Consider the following 16,029-nt stretch of genomic DNA (forward strand, 5'->3'; position numbering starts at 1 on the left):
TTGAATTAATCTTAACTTAATGTAACACTAGGGTTTTGGTTTTAATCAAGTTATCTTGCATACAAAGTAATTAATTGCGGTAAGAGTTACGTTTTGATTAATATGAGAAATATTGTCAAAGTTAGGTTTCAATGATTACATTTGCTTTGCATGTATTTGCTCGGTCAATCATCTTATAAACTCCTTTAGATGATAAATTATTTCACAAGGTCCTCTCAATGCGTTTCTCTCGAACACCCATTGTGAGTTTTGCCATTTTGATCCATTGTTTCTCTCGAACACAATCTATCAAAATGACAACTTTTTGGTTCAACCTTATGGTGAACAAAATCATTCGTTACTATCTCTAGCTAACAAACAAGTTTGGATGAAAACCTAGGTCAAGAATCGGTAAACATCTCTCGATCAAATACCAACACAAAGAGTTTTAAATAGAAACAAAGTTTTCATCATATATTTACCGTTAAAGAGTTTACATATGAGGATCCTTACATTTACACACAAAGCTCGGAAATCACCTACATCTAACCTTGACAAATGGAAGACTTAGCTACTCATTTTCATGGTAGCTTGGTCGGCAAGTAAGGAAAGAGGGTTGATCAACATCCAAGTCGAATAATCGAAGTTGGATGGGAATCCACCTTCTTTTTGTGGAAGATGGTTGCTAGATGAAGAGAAATGAAATTAGGGCATAAAATCTCCCACAAAGCAATGCTGTAAAATATCTAGGAGAAAGTACAAAAAATGGAAAAGTTGGTAAAAATGAGGTATGGTGCCCAAAAGTGGCACCTGCTACTTATAGACAAGTGCAGAACTGTCATGTTCGCTAGGCGAGCATAATAGCTCGCCTAGCGAGGTCCTAAAATGGGCACAAAAAGCCCCTGCGCCCAGAGCAAACAGGGCCTGCTAAACTGTCATGTTCGCCTAGCGAACATACCTTCGCCTAGCGAAGGAAACGCTTCAAGCTCGCCCCCAGCGAGGTTGAGAGGTTTTGCTACTGGAATGCTCGCTGGGGACTCGCTAGAGCCTCGCCTAGCGAGTGAGTGCTGGCTGCACTTTTTCACCAAAACAGAATGAATTCGCTGCAGACTTCGCCATGAGCTCGCCTAGCGAATTAATTTGCTAATTTACTGGAGCTGTTCGCCAGGAGCTCGCCTAGCGAACCCATTCTTCGCCACAGCCTCGCCTAGCGAGCAGGCAGATGAAATGCTCCTTTGCTTTGGTTCCTTTGCCAATTCTCTTGTGTCTTTATTATCAATTAATTCATGCCTTTCCTGCACAATAACAAACACATCAAAGGCACCAAGCTTGTTTATCAATGTAACGCATTCCATGTAAAATAAATGTGATTTTGACAATTTTAGCAAGGCAAAAGAGTGAAAGATGCCCACATATGATAGCTTAAATAAGCAATTTTGGGCATCTAACACTAATCCATAGGGTTATGAGGTGGTCTTGATTTGGGTCAACATAACGACTGTTCAAGTTCTTCTTTGATTTCTCCTTGGAATTTCCTCGATGCCAAGTACTTACTTGTAGTTAAAATTGTTTATTCATAAATGGTAATTATAATGCGATGTTCGTGCATTTTTTGAAAAAATCATTTATTGGAATGATGTGGTGGTGTGTGACGAGTGGACCATTAGTCCAAACATAGTGATGATTTAGTTGTTCAAGTAGAAATATACATCGAGAATATGATACTTATACAGAAGATTAGAAAATCTCTAGGAGTTACTTTATGAATCCTTGTTGTAGTATGTTTTCATAATAAACCCTACCTCAATTAGGTCTTGTAAGGATTGTAACGTGGCACATTTCATGGTTATTGAAATAAAGAATACAAGGCTCAAATATATTTTAACCCACCTCTTCTTCTTGATGATCTTCAGTCCTACGTTCACTTAATTCTACACATGCATTTGTTTTCTAAGAGAGTTAGACGGTGCAAGAGTGAAGATGATGATTCAAGATTATCTTGAAATGACAATCACCTGATTTTGTTTTTGTCATGGATGTAGGTGACCCTTTGATTCTTGTTTTGGTGGTCACCTGATTTGTTTTGTTTTAGTTGAGGATTTATACGACCTCTTATGATTGTTTTTTTATCTCAAATATTTTCCTGGACCGCTTTTTGATGCTTTTAGTCCATTGGGATTGTTCTAATATTTGCCTAAGTCACCTTTTGGGTGTTCGACTTAGCGGACTTTTTTTCTTTTTTTTTTAAATTTTGGTTTAGAAATGCTTCTGACTACCAAGTCATTGGTCATTGAGGAATAAACATCACAACCTTTGGATTTTGCTTGGTTCCTCCGAGACTTCTGGATGTGTGCGAAGAATATCATATGTTTGATCCCCATATGGGATGTATTCTCTTGCAATTCTAACACGGAGTCAGATTAACTGAATAATACCCTGTCCCGAGTTAAGCGTAAGTATTTTTAGATCCGAAATAAACACCTACTTCTAGGCTCAGAGTGGTTAACTATGGACTAACTCCTTATCTCTCCAAGGTTTAGGGATTTGAAATAATGCATGTACATCATCAGTAGGATTTTATCCAAAAGCATACCATTAGAAATTATGGGTATTTTGTTCTCGCCATTCTCCCTCCAATCTTTTCTAAAACAACAGTTTGATAAATGGAAGTGAAGTGGAGAAATATGGATATTTTTGCAATAAATGAGAAAATAAGAGTGAATACGAAAGGATTCGTTCAAAACATGCATAATAACTTCATTAGTATTACCATTAAAAATCAACAATGTTTAAAAACAAGTAGCATTTAACAATAAAGAAATTACAAATACAATGATAAAAATGGCCAATGATTTCAAGTGTTGAGGACGACTTCTTGTCTGAACCATTCGCTTTAAGAGGCGCTCTTTGAAGTCTTTGTAGCGGTGTATTCGTCACTATATGATCTATTGGTTAAATCATAAGCAAAGTATACAATGAATATAGAGTCGCCACCGCACTTTTATTTATCCTAAGGACTGGTTAAAAAGCGAACAAAAACCTAAGAAGTTTTACACGTAGAAAACTAATGAAAAAGATCAGAGATCGGGGTAAGGGGTAAATTACGCAATGGGAAGGTGTTAGGCACCCAATGCGTCCTAGGTACTCCTAGGGAGCCCTTTTCACACTTTGTTGTTTGAAAATTATTATTTGTCATGACATAAGCATTGTGCAAACATGATTGGGATGATGAGGAAAGAATGTACAAGTTAATTATTGGGTTTGAACGGATGAACCCGCTGCCTACGTACCTTCCATCAAAGGTAAGGATCAAAACGCCGTAGTTCGGCTAAAAACTTCCAAAAGTTAGTGGATTCAATTTTAAAACAAAAGCATCCAAGGTCTTACGTTACCCACGGGAGAAAACTCAACCTTATATAACAACTAGTCCACCATGTGAGAAAGGCTTCAACTTGCCAGAGAGGGGTTAACCCTATAATAGGCAAGGAAGACTTACAGTTCATCTACTACGGACAAATAGGCGAGATTAATATCAACCAACTAGGGTAAATCAAACCTATAGCTAATGTATGAAAACTTAACAAACATGGACAAAGCCACAAAATCACTTGAATGGGTGAAGTTATTTGGATTATTTACAAAAAGGTCAAAGTATGATTAAAGTCAATTCAGAATGAAGTATTTACAAAAATGGAGTTTGAAAAATCATGGACTTAAGGTCCAAGTTTCTAATTTGGAAAGAGTGAGAATGTTTGCACAACACTTATTTCAAGTTTTAAACATGTGTGAAAAGGTAGGACACAATGGGATGAATGGAATGGTGTAAAGTAAAACTTCTTAAGAGGGTCCGCCTCTTGAAATCATATAGAAGATGATCCAAGTGGGTCCTTAGGAATAGGCTACAAATGAGCAATAATATGAACATGGTAACAGATGAAAGTAAATAAAAGCGGATACTGGATGCCACTCAATGGTCTTATACCTGTCTCCTAAAACAAGTAAGGATATCAGAAGCCACTCTATGGACTTACACTAATCTCCATCAGAATAAAACAAGAAAACAAAACAGGGAAGTCAACTGCCAATTTATCTGGACTTATGTGAAACTCCACAGTATGATCCTAGGAAAACAAATGCCACATCACAGGGACTTACAATGAATCCTCACATACACAAGTAAATGCACTAGGCAATGGGTATGAGTGACCAATGAGGTCTTACACTCTACCCCTTTCATGTCATGGGAACAGATGCCGCCTTACAGGGACTTATAACTGGTTCCTCGATGGGTAAGCAAACAATGTCACAAGGACAAATGACATGAACATGCACTAATGGCAATCAAAGGTAAAATGCACAATGGCAATCAAGTAATCATGTATAAATGAATCAAGTAATCAATCACATAAATTCAAGTAGCACACGCTATAACCATCCATGAGGCTCAAGCAAAAGGGTTTGACTATGAAAGTCCACTGTAAGAGGTAAGTGTCGCTCTTAACCTGGCCATTGAGGGGCTCAGGTGAAGCAGATGAAAGGATATGAGGGGTGTGCCTCATTGCTTCTATCTCAGATTCGAGAGAGCATGTAAATATAAGAATGTGGGGGAGTTCAGAAAGATGGAACTCTTTCCCCGATTAGACTCGATAGATCTTGGGTATGGATCTCAATGCTACAACCATGTAATGGGAGCAAGGAGAAGACTCACTGAATAGTGGGAGATAGGCTACTTATCTCTACCTTCCACCAATTGCCTCGAATGAGGACTTTTCCTGCTTAGGACAAATATAAACATACACAATCAATGCCTCTTAAGGAGGACTTCAGACAATTTGCCCGGTCAAATAACGGACCGGGTCTCCAGACTACATGAAGAAGAAGGTTCTATACCTCAATGCAAGTTGCTATTTAAGCAAAGCAAAGAGAGTTCTTAAGAGAACTGAGCAACTAAAGGGTACCTGGAAACAATCCAATAAAATCAGCATCCCATTTCATAAACAGATAACAATATAAGAATCAATTAACAAAGTACAATTATACAAATAATGATGTGCATAGCACAAGGCTCACATGAACCAAACATCCTACAAAACAAATACATTAGTCATATGTGTCAAGTAACACAATCCATAATGTGGAGCAAATTCCTTAATCATTAACTCCTTAACCTGAAAAGGCACAATTCACTTCAAATGTAAGTAACATGACCACTAGGACTAGCCTAGGGTCAAAAAGATGGAAAAATCTTAAAACAGCAGCCAATTCATGATTAAAGTCAAATAATATCAAATACAAAGGGATCCCAATTGGTCCCATACCCAAACTATGCACACATTTTAATTTATGCAACATGGAAGGCAAAAGATGCAATGTGGAGTCTCATACAAACAACCAGCAAGATCACATTCAAATAAATGCCAAAATGGCACCAAAAAAATCCACAAAAATTATGTTATAACCAGAAGACATTCAGCAAGCCACATGTTAATTTTCAAGTCATTTGGACTAGTAGATCAATAGGAATTAATTAAACATGACAAGGCATGCAAAAACAACATCAAATGAGGTCTACAATTATACACCCACTTCCATCTAATGGCAAACAGCAATTGTTACATTCAAAATTCATGGGACCAAAGCCAAAAGCTACCTTAACATGTTAAGAACTATCCTACAAAGTTTCATGTCCATTGGATTAATTACGAGGAAATGGCAACATAAATGCTAAAGGTTATACCTATGGAACTCTAACGTTCTAGGCAGCAAGAAAAAATATGAATCAAATCGAAAATGGATTGCAAAAATCCACAAAAATTAACAGTGGTAGTAAACATGTCAAATAAGCTTCATGCAAAAATTTAGGGCCATTGGCCAATGGGAAGCATAGGAAAATATTTGGGGAATTCAGCATACCAAGCTATGTCACATATACACATGTCCAACTTCAATAATTCATATATAATAGACCATAGGCTAAAAAATTCCCAAACCTATGTCAAAAAATCCAGAAGGATGTCTAGAACAAGTGTCTCAATTTTCAATTAATTTGGATATAGCATGTGGTTTCTATAATTAAAATGGTAATGTGTATGAAAATATGCACACCTTAGAATATCTCTAGGTCAATTAATATTTTTTCCAAGCACTATTTTATTTTTCATTTTTATAAAATAATAGAGGAAAAAATATGATTAACAGAAAAAGAATGGTATTTTTTTGGATTATTTTTTGAGTATTATATGAATTTTTTAAGTCTTAAAATGATTATTTAATATTTATTTAGGATTATATTAGGATTATTTAATTAAATGAATGATAGTGGCAGCGATGGTAAATATAAATGCTGCGCCTTAAACACTGCCGTTTCAATTAGAAGATATGGACGGCTGAGATTAATTCTGGCCAGGGAAAACACGGATCCAAGGTTGAAACGCGCCCAGGAAGATCAGAAGCATAGAAATTTCCAGATTTTGGTCATCTTCTTCGCATGCCGGCGTGTTCTTCAACGGCAAGGACGGTTTCGAGCGATTCTCGACGGAAATGCATGGACGACACACCGATCGGAGCGGTTTCGTCTCAGGAGCGTGAATCCATACTCGATTTCAACAATAGATTACTACCTAATGCGAATCGAAGGAAAGAAACGGACGGCGTCGAAGCTCGAATTCGCAAGAACTCACACAATGGCGATGGAAATCAACAAACTATATACCGGTCGAACCGGTTTCGCATCAGGAACAAGAATACGGTCTCAATTTCATCTATCAATCAATATATAGCAAGAATCGAAGGAAAAGAATAAGTGCTTCGAAACCTAGATCGTGAATTTCTCAACCAATTCGTAACAATATTCAATTCTACAAGCTGCTATGTAATCTATGATGAACATACTACAGAACTCCTAACAAAATCGAAGCATCTACGAGTTTTGATTTCCAACCTTCCGAAGCTAGCAGTATCGGAATCGCGCGGATGAGCTTCAAGATATCAAAACAGATGCAGCAATTGGTTGTAGCAGATGAATGATGACGCGACTTCAGCTCAACGATGCACAAACGCTCAAGAATCGGCGACTGATATGGATGTTCAGGATCTTGCAACAGCTGCGATTCTTCTTGCTTTTCCAATGGATTCCTGCAAAAAACAATCCTCAACCATACCAATGATCCAACTGCAGATAGCTAAGCACTATGATCAGTAAAGAATTGAAGAATTGAAGAAGAAAAGGCGAAATTCTTGATGAAAAGTTTTGGAAGAATGAGAGAATTCTCTCTTTTTGATTTTTCTGTTATGGTGATAGTTTTTGATTCTGTGAATTATGGTTGTGAAATTGTGATTAGAGAGTTGTGAGAGTGATTATGAGAGAGTAATTGTGAGAATTGTGAAAAAAAATTACAGAAAGTGTGATTAGTTGTTGTTAGCTCTCCTTTCTTTCTGTTAGTAATTAACATTATATATGCAGTTCCTAACCTTACTTTAATTACAATTAAGCTAAAAGATGGATTAGTGTAAAAATAGCTTATGATGCATTTTGAACTTTTTAACCTTTGATGCTCAGAAGCAATTTCCTGCAGAATTTTATCACTTAGAAACAAGTCAAAAATACCCTTTTGGAGCTGGTTGCATTGGCCTTGTTCTCAAATTCCCAATATTTTCCAATTTCACCATGTGATGGCTTATGTGTCCATTTTTCCAATTCATTTTCAAACCCAATTCTCAAACCACAAGGCTTAGGCATGTTGTGAATATTCCAACAAATTTCAAATGCCATTTGTGAGGTGTTGCAAAAATCCCCACTCAAAAATTCCAATTATTTCACAAGTTGGACGATTTTGCCCCTGGTTCATTTAACAGTCCAGTTGAAATTTGACCTTTTGCATTGAGCAATTCTGGAAAAATCCAATTATGCACCATGAAAGTACATATCAAATGGAGTTTGTGCATATAAAGAACTTGCAATTTGGATAAACCATGTGGTAGTTATGGCCTCCTGATTACGGGTCTTTTCTGAAATTCACTGAGCCATATCTTGCAAACCGTACATTGGATTTTCAAGTTCTTGGACTTTTTGGAAAGGTGAGAACAAGATCTACATCTGTCATGTTGAACAATTTTTCATTTGAAGCTTCCTTGGACTTCTGTTTTTGAGGTCGAAAACTTTCCATTTTGGGCAGCTGAAATTTCAGGTCCACTTGCCACTTTGGGAAACTTTCTATCTGAGCTCAATTCCTTCAACCTTGACCTTTGAAATTCCAAATGAAGTTTATATAGACATGAATGAGACATTTTCAACCAATTCCAATCATCAAATCACTGATTAAATCCACAGTTGACCACAGTTGACTTCTGTTGACTTTTGGTTGACTGGGCCAAGTTCTGATGAATTCCAAGCCTCTTTTTCTTGAGATCTTGATTCCAGATGATATCACAAGTTATATGAACTCTTTTTGAATGATCATGGTGCCCAAATTCTTCAAGAATGGCCACCATCTATTGCTCGAAGCCTGATTTGACTGATTTGACCTGGTTTGCTTCAGCTGCAAGCAACAAGGTTAGATGACAATATTTTTGCACTTTTGGTTAGTGAACATATGAAAAGCAATGATATACAAATGCAATACATACTTGGTGATCAAGAATCACACTCACAAGGTAACCCACCCACTAGGAGGGAAGCTAGGGTATGCAATGATCCTTGAGGCCATGATATGATATGATATGGGCCATGAGGGATCTTAGGGCCAAAATTGGGGTCTTACAGATGCCCCTATTTAAGGTCATTCTATCCGGAGAAATGAAGTTTAGAAATCTTCATCTCGACGCGGTAGAATGGGCTTAAATAATAGTAATGAGACGAATTTTGGTCCCTAAGAGACCTCATGATGCAGATGTATGCATGCAAAAGCAAATTCTGTGGGGAATATATGGTTCACACAGAAGAAAAGACGATCCTTCGGAGTAATACACTCACCAGGAACAGAGACTCTAGTAAGACTCTTATTGGGACTCTTATAGGGGATAGTAAGAAAAAGAATGCGTGAGCAGGACACGACTTTGATTAGGGAAAACAAAACTGACACAGCGTGAACAAGACACGACTCCGAGTGGGGATAACAGACATCGGAATGGAGAACTCGCTGGGGAAGCAAAGGACTCACACCGGGGCGTAAAGAAATTCCAAAGGAAAATAAATCCATTGGAAAGGCACAAGCTGACTCAAATTATCCATAAAGGATACCTCGGATAAAAATCCGGACTCGGACCAGGAAAAGATTCACATAGAACCTCCCTGCCGGGAAAATGCATATATTGGGGAATAAACACCCATATAGCAAAGGGTAAAATCACCAAAGGAAACTCCACAGGGGAATGTCTAACAGAGAGACTCTCCTGGGAAAGCAACAAGGATGAGGTGTCACCGGTATAAGGGTAACAAACTCAGGGAGAATGAATATCTAAGACCGGTATAAGGGTGAGAGATATCAATCAACCAACATCTGAGAAAGACCAACAAAGGGTATAATACTCAGGAAAATCTGACTCCACAGGGGACCAAGGTCATAATAGGGAGTATAAAGGAAGGAATACCAGGGATACCGAGGTATATAATAGGTGACCGACCGAAATGTGAATTGGTATATATGCCAAGACACTCATCATCCGAAAGGAGGGCTTGAAAAAGCAAATCGACTTAAAGGATGGACATTCGAATCCACAACGGGAAAACGAATCTTACTCGACTGGGGACACAAACCCAAAGAGTGCATGAGATACCGTATCCATTACCGGCAGACCGTGGATAAGATACTCGCATGAGACATATTATCTATTACCGTCAGAACGTAGATAATAAACTCGCATGGTAAGAAACACCAGAGATACCGAAGTATATAATAGGTGATCTACCGAAAAAGTGAATTGGTATATATGCCAAAACACACATCCGAAACACAAACAAGTTAAAGGATGAATATTCGATTCTACAAAGAATACGAATCTTACTCTACTGGGGAAAAACAACAAAGGATTCCAACCAAAGAGCGCATGAGACATATTATTCATTACCGGCAGACCGTGAATAATATACTCGAAAGGAAAAGACACCAGAGATACCGAAGTATATAATAGGTGACTAACCAAAAAAAAGAGAGACAATCGATACCAAGCATCCGGGTAAACGAAAGACAATTCAAGGGGATAAATTGCAAGCATCCGACAATTATCCACCAACAAGAAAATTCGACTCCGCAAAGGGAAATAACGAATCTTACTCGACCAGGGAAACACAAAAGGCTTCAACTGAAGAGTGCATGAGATATATTATCCATTACCGTCAGAACGTGGATAGTATACTCGCATGGAAGATTATCCACAACCGGTATAAGGGTTAATAAAGGATAAATCGACCGAAAAGAGAGGCATCGGGATACCAAACCGGCATATAATGATGACCAATCAGAGGGAGTAACAACATTACCGACAAAAGGGTAAATGAAGGACTCACTGGGGATAAATTGCAAGCATCCGGCAATTATCCACAAAACTGGGAATACATTGATAAACAATCAATGATCCGGGGAACAAATCACTAGCAAATGGTGAAAAGACCCACTGGCGACTTCAAAAAGGATAACATTGCAAGCATCCGGCAATGATCCAGAAGACTGCTGGGAATACAAGTGCTTACTCGAGAGCAACTAACCCGAAGCAGGGAGGAATATCAACATCGAATCTTGAATGAAGATAACCACAAAGGGGAGATTAGGGTTTACATCTACCGAATACGGGGCAGAAGACCAAAAATCTAGCTGAGGAAACAAGGGGTTTAACAATACCGACTACTGGGTAAGAAACCAAAGACTCAGCTGAGGATAAAATTGCTAGCAACCGGCAATTATCCACACGTATCCTAAGATACCACTCCGCTGGAGAGAAAAATCACAGCGACATAGGATTTACAACTACCGAATACGGGGTAGAAGACCACAAACTCCACTGGGGGTATAAATCACCACCGGGAACAAAACTCTGTTTGGGATAAAATCACAACAACGGAAAATCCACCATCAACCAGATCGAACCACAAAGGTTACCACAGCTAGGGGAAAAGAGATAGGACTCACAACTACCGAATACGGGGTAGAAGCCAACACTCTGGTGAGGATAACCACCAATTAGGGTTTACATCTACCGAATACGGGGTAGAAAACCAAGAACTCTGTGTGGGGATAGAATAGATCACGAACCCGCACGAGAAACCAAAAATGAGGTTTTATAACAGGCCACAAACTCTGTTGGAGAGTAGGGAATTAGGATTTACGACTACCGGCTATCAGGTAGAAAACCAACAACTCTGGCTGGGGACTAGAAGGTATATAACCACAAGTTCTGCCAAGAAGCCAGGAAAATAGGACTTACAACTACCGGTATAAGGGTAGAGGCCAAAATCGACTCTTGCGGAGGAATGAAAGGTATATAACCACAAATTCCGCCAAGAGGAAAGGAACAATAGGACTTACAACTACCGGTATAAGGGTAGAGGCCCGAAACTCCGCTGGGGATAAAAATCACCACATGGAAGCACAAGAAACAGACGACAAACGCCAAATTCGGGAAAGATCCGAAAAGACAGACTGAATCAAGACACGTCCTAATGAGGATATAACTCACATAGGAACCTCCATCCCAATATATGTGTTGGGAGGAAACGGAAGAAACCGTCATTCACGAGGGTATATCTCAGTGGGGAACTGCAGAAGGAAAGACAGACATTTTCTGCTTATGGGTTGACTCTACATGGAGAGATTTAACACCCGACATCTGCTTAGGGAGATCTATAAAGATATATATCACCATAGCAGGGAACAACAAACAAAGGATATATGGCAAAAATGCAACATGAATATCTGAATGTTTTATGAATATGCATGAATATGCGTGATTTATGTTTGATGAATGCTGACAAAACAGACATTTCTAACACAACAGGTCCAGGAATCAAACGTCCGGTATTACACTTCCAGGGGAAAACCAACTGGAAAGCCAATTCTGCTGGAGATCTACATGCTATAAAGCAAAGATCTGCGGGTACTGCTGGGAAGCAGAAGCAAAAAGAATCAGAAATATCTGGAGAATACCAAATCTCTGAGTGATGGATCGGCGATCACCCCAACTAGGGCACAGAAAGTCGCAACAGGCAAAGAGCCACCAAGACAAATCTGTTGGGGAACAAGAGAATCTCAAAGTCCTGCAGGGGATCCTAGCATACTGCTATGGAAACGGATCCGACATAACTCCATTGGGGAACAACCCACTGAGGGAGCAAAGGTCACCCGGATAGAGTTTGGCTGCACAAGCAACTCTACTGGGGATATCATCAACTACTCTCTTGGGGAACAACCCACTGAGGAAGGAAAGCACCAAACAAGTAGATTCTGCAACAAACCACTCTACTCGGGGCGAACATACATCTGATGGATCACATCAGCAGATTATGCAACAAAATCCGCTCTACTGAGGATCGAAAAGTAATCAGGAAATCAATACAATCTCTGGATGACGGAGCTATCAACCGACCATACCGGGGATTGAAGGAGGTTCAACAGGCAATATTGCCACAACAACCGCTCTGCAGACAAATGCTGGAGAAAGTGGATGAAAATACTGGGATATCAACCCGATCAACCACTGAGTAGGAAAATAAATCCTGCTCTGCTGAGAATAACAACCATTCTGATAGAGAGAGAGTAAACAACTCCACTGACGACTTTGTCGGGGAAAAGGTAAAGTACCGGGTATCAAACCACTGACTTACCGGGTCTTCCAAAAGGAAAGCGACCGTGCTGAGAAAACAGACAAATCCGCTGGCAACTGCGCTGGGGAGAGTGACAACAACTCTGCTCGCGACTGCAATGGGGATATCAATAACTGCTCTACTCGTGACTGTGCTGAGGAGACAAATGAAGTCTGGGGATAGCGATCCACTGGAGAAAGTGACGAGGCACCAAGGTGACAAACCAATCAACCGCCGAATCTTCCACAGGGAAAGCATCCATGCTGGGGAAAACTGCTGTTGGAGAACACTGACTCTTCAACAACACTCTGCTTGGGGGACAACCCCACCAACAACTCGACTTGCAATTACGCTGGCAACTCACTTGGGTAGAAATGCGGGATACGGGGATACCAACCCACTAACCACAAATATTCTGAACAACTGAGCAATCAAGCCGGGGAGAGACTACTGCTGGAGAACAGACTGAGTCTTCAATACACCATTCTGCTTCGGGGAGTCACAATCCACAGAAGCTCTGCTTAGGGAACAACCCCAACAACCAAATCTCTACTTGGGGAACAACCCCAACAACCGAATCTGGAGAAGAAGGATACAAACCAAGCCAGGAGTATGAACAAATGTCTTACCTGTTGGAAATCATGCCACCCTTGGGAGAGCACTGAGAAATTCTTTGAGTATCCTTTTATCATTGTGAATATTCACTTTGTTTAAAACAATAATTTTGAAAAATTTTGTTTTTAAAACAATGATATTTTTACCAATCAAAACATGCAAAACATTTGTTGAATTGAAACAAATAAGAGTGCAAAGAATGGGATAAAAGCTCAAATTTATTTGATGGAATGGTAGTCTGCAAATGGCAAGACTCCATAGATCTGTACAAATTTGAAATCAGTGATATATATTGGAAGAGGGCTACATTGAACATAATGATCCTTTCTCTACCAATTTGAATCTCGATGTATTCGAAGCTTCAGTTGACGACGAATTGAGAATCCTCTGACGAAAAGACGGCTGGTGAAACAGAAAGTCTTGTCAGGATGCAGTTATTTGCCAAATCCCTAATTTTTGCCTAGATTGCCCCAGGGTGAGGTACTCAATCTAGCGGGATGCAAATATGCTTTTTTATCAAGTCTCTAACTTTTGCCTAGATTACCCTTGCGGGTTTTCCACCGAGACGCTCATTTTTGCCTAAGCCGCCCTTTCGGGTTTTCAACTTAGCGAATTATTCTGTTTTTCATTTGCATATACTTTTTTTTCTAGGCAAAGTATCTTTTAACTGCATCTGAATTCACAGGACGAGTGAAATCCTCCCCATCCATTGTTGTAAGCATCAAAGCTCCGCCTGAAAAGGCTCTCTTAACAACATATGGACCTTCGTAGTTTGGAGTCCACTTGCCCCTGGAATCGGGCGCGAAAGACAGAACTTTCTTGAGCACAAGGTCACCTTCTCTGAACGCACGAGGCTTGACCTTCTTATCGAATGCCTTCTTCATTCTCTGCTGATACAACTGACCATGACACATGGCAGTTAATCGCTTCTCTTCAATCAAATTCAGTTGGTCATAACGACTCTGAACCCATTCAGCATCAGTCAACTTGGCTTCCATCAAGACTCTCATTGATGGGATCTCCACCTCTACTGGGAGAACAGCCTCCATGCCATACACAAGAGAAAAAGGGGTTGCCCCTGTTGAAGTGCGTACAGATGTACGATATCCATGCAAAGCAAATGGCAGCATCTCATGCCAATCTTTGTACGTGACAATCATCTTCTTGATAATCTTCTTGATATTCTTATTAGCAGCTTCAACAGCCCCATTCATCTTGGGTCTGTAGGGAGAGGAATTATGGTGTGCAATCTTAAATTCAGCGCACAACTCATCCATCATCTTATTATTCAGATTAGATCCATTATCAGTAATGATCCTCTCTGGCACACCATAACGGCAAATCAGCTGGTTCTTGATAAACCTCACAACTACCTGTCTAGTCACATTCGCGTACGAAGCGGCTTCAACCCATTTGGTGAAGTAGTCAATTGCTACGAGAATAAACCGATGTCCGTTGGATGCTTTCGGCTCAATCATGCCGATCATGTCAATTCCCCACATGGAGAAAGGCCATGGTGATGAAATCACATTCAGAAGTGTCGGAGGAATATGAATCTTATCCGCATAAATTTGACACTTGTGACATTTCTTCACATACTTGCAACAGTCAGACTCCATTGTCAGCCAATAGTAGCCTGCTCTCAACATCTTCTTAGCCATAGCATGTCCATTGGAATGAGTACCAAATGAACCCTCATGGACCTCAGTCATCAATAGGTTTGCTTCGTGTCTATCCACGCATCTGAGCAAAACCATATCAAAATTTCTTTTATACAGCACTTCACCACTGAGGTAGAAACTGCCTGACAACCTTCTCAAAGTTTTCCTATCTTTCACAGATGCCCCAGGCGGGTAGACCTGGTTCTGGAGGAAATTCTTGATATCAAAATACCAAGGCTTGTCATCATTGACTTCTTCAATTGCAAATATGTGGGCTGGTCTATCCAAGCGCATCACAGTAATATTGGGGACATCATTCCACCATCTGACCACAATCATGGAAGCAAGCGTAGCAAGCGCATCTGCCATCCGATTATCCTCTCGAGGAATATGATAAAATTCAACTTCTGTAAAGAAAGTTGAAATTCTCCTTGCATAATCTCTGTACGGAATGAGACTTGGCTGATTCGTCTCCCATTCACCCTTGATCTGATTAACAACCAGGGCCGAATCACCATAAACATCAAGATGTTTGATTCTCAAATCAATACATTCTTCAAGTCCCATAATACAGGCTTCATACTCTGCCATATTGTTCGTGCATTTGAAAGTTAGCCTTGCTGTGAACGGAATATGAGAACCTTGAGGATTGATGATTACTGCCCCAATTCCATTCCCATATTGATTAACAGCGCCATCAAACACCATCGTCCATCTGGAACCAGGTTCTGGACCTTCATCAAGTGTAGGCTCATCACAATCTTTCATTTTCAAATACAGAATTTCCTCATCAGGGAAGTCATCCTGAACAGACTGATGATCTTCAATCGGCTGGTGCGCTAAATGGTCAGCCAAGATACTACCTTTGATAGCCTTCTGAGCTCGATACTCAATATCATACTCAGACAACAACATCTGCCAACGGACAATCCTCCCAGTTAAAGCAGGTTTCTCGAAGATATACTTAATTGGATCCATTCT

At 39.8% G+C, this 16,029-nt stretch overlaps 1 protein-coding gene across 2 annotated transcripts in view; it reads right to left on the reverse strand.

Moving 5' to 3' along the window:
- The window catches only part of LOC127076315 (uncharacterized), a 29,223-nt gene that overhangs the window by 4,836 nt on the left and 8,358 nt on the right, over nucleotides 1-16,029 (reverse strand). The window contains exon 1 of one of the 2 annotated variants that reach the window (XM_051017936.1): nucleotides 6,920-7,926. The exons of the other annotated variant lie outside the window; for it this stretch is intronic. The gene's annotated coding sequence lies outside the window, so the exon portion shown is untranslated. Of the gene's footprint in view, nucleotides 1-6,919; nucleotides 7,927-16,029 lie in introns of those variants that run through there. 2 annotated transcript variants of the gene reach the window in all.

The sequence above is a fragment of the Lathyrus oleraceus genome, chromosome 4, assembly GCF_024323335.1.
Source record: "Lathyrus oleraceus cultivar Zhongwan6 chromosome 4, CAAS_Psat_ZW6_1.0, whole genome shotgun sequence".
Classification (NCBI taxonomy): domain Eukaryota; kingdom Viridiplantae; phylum Streptophyta; class Magnoliopsida; order Fabales; family Fabaceae; genus Lathyrus; species Lathyrus oleraceus.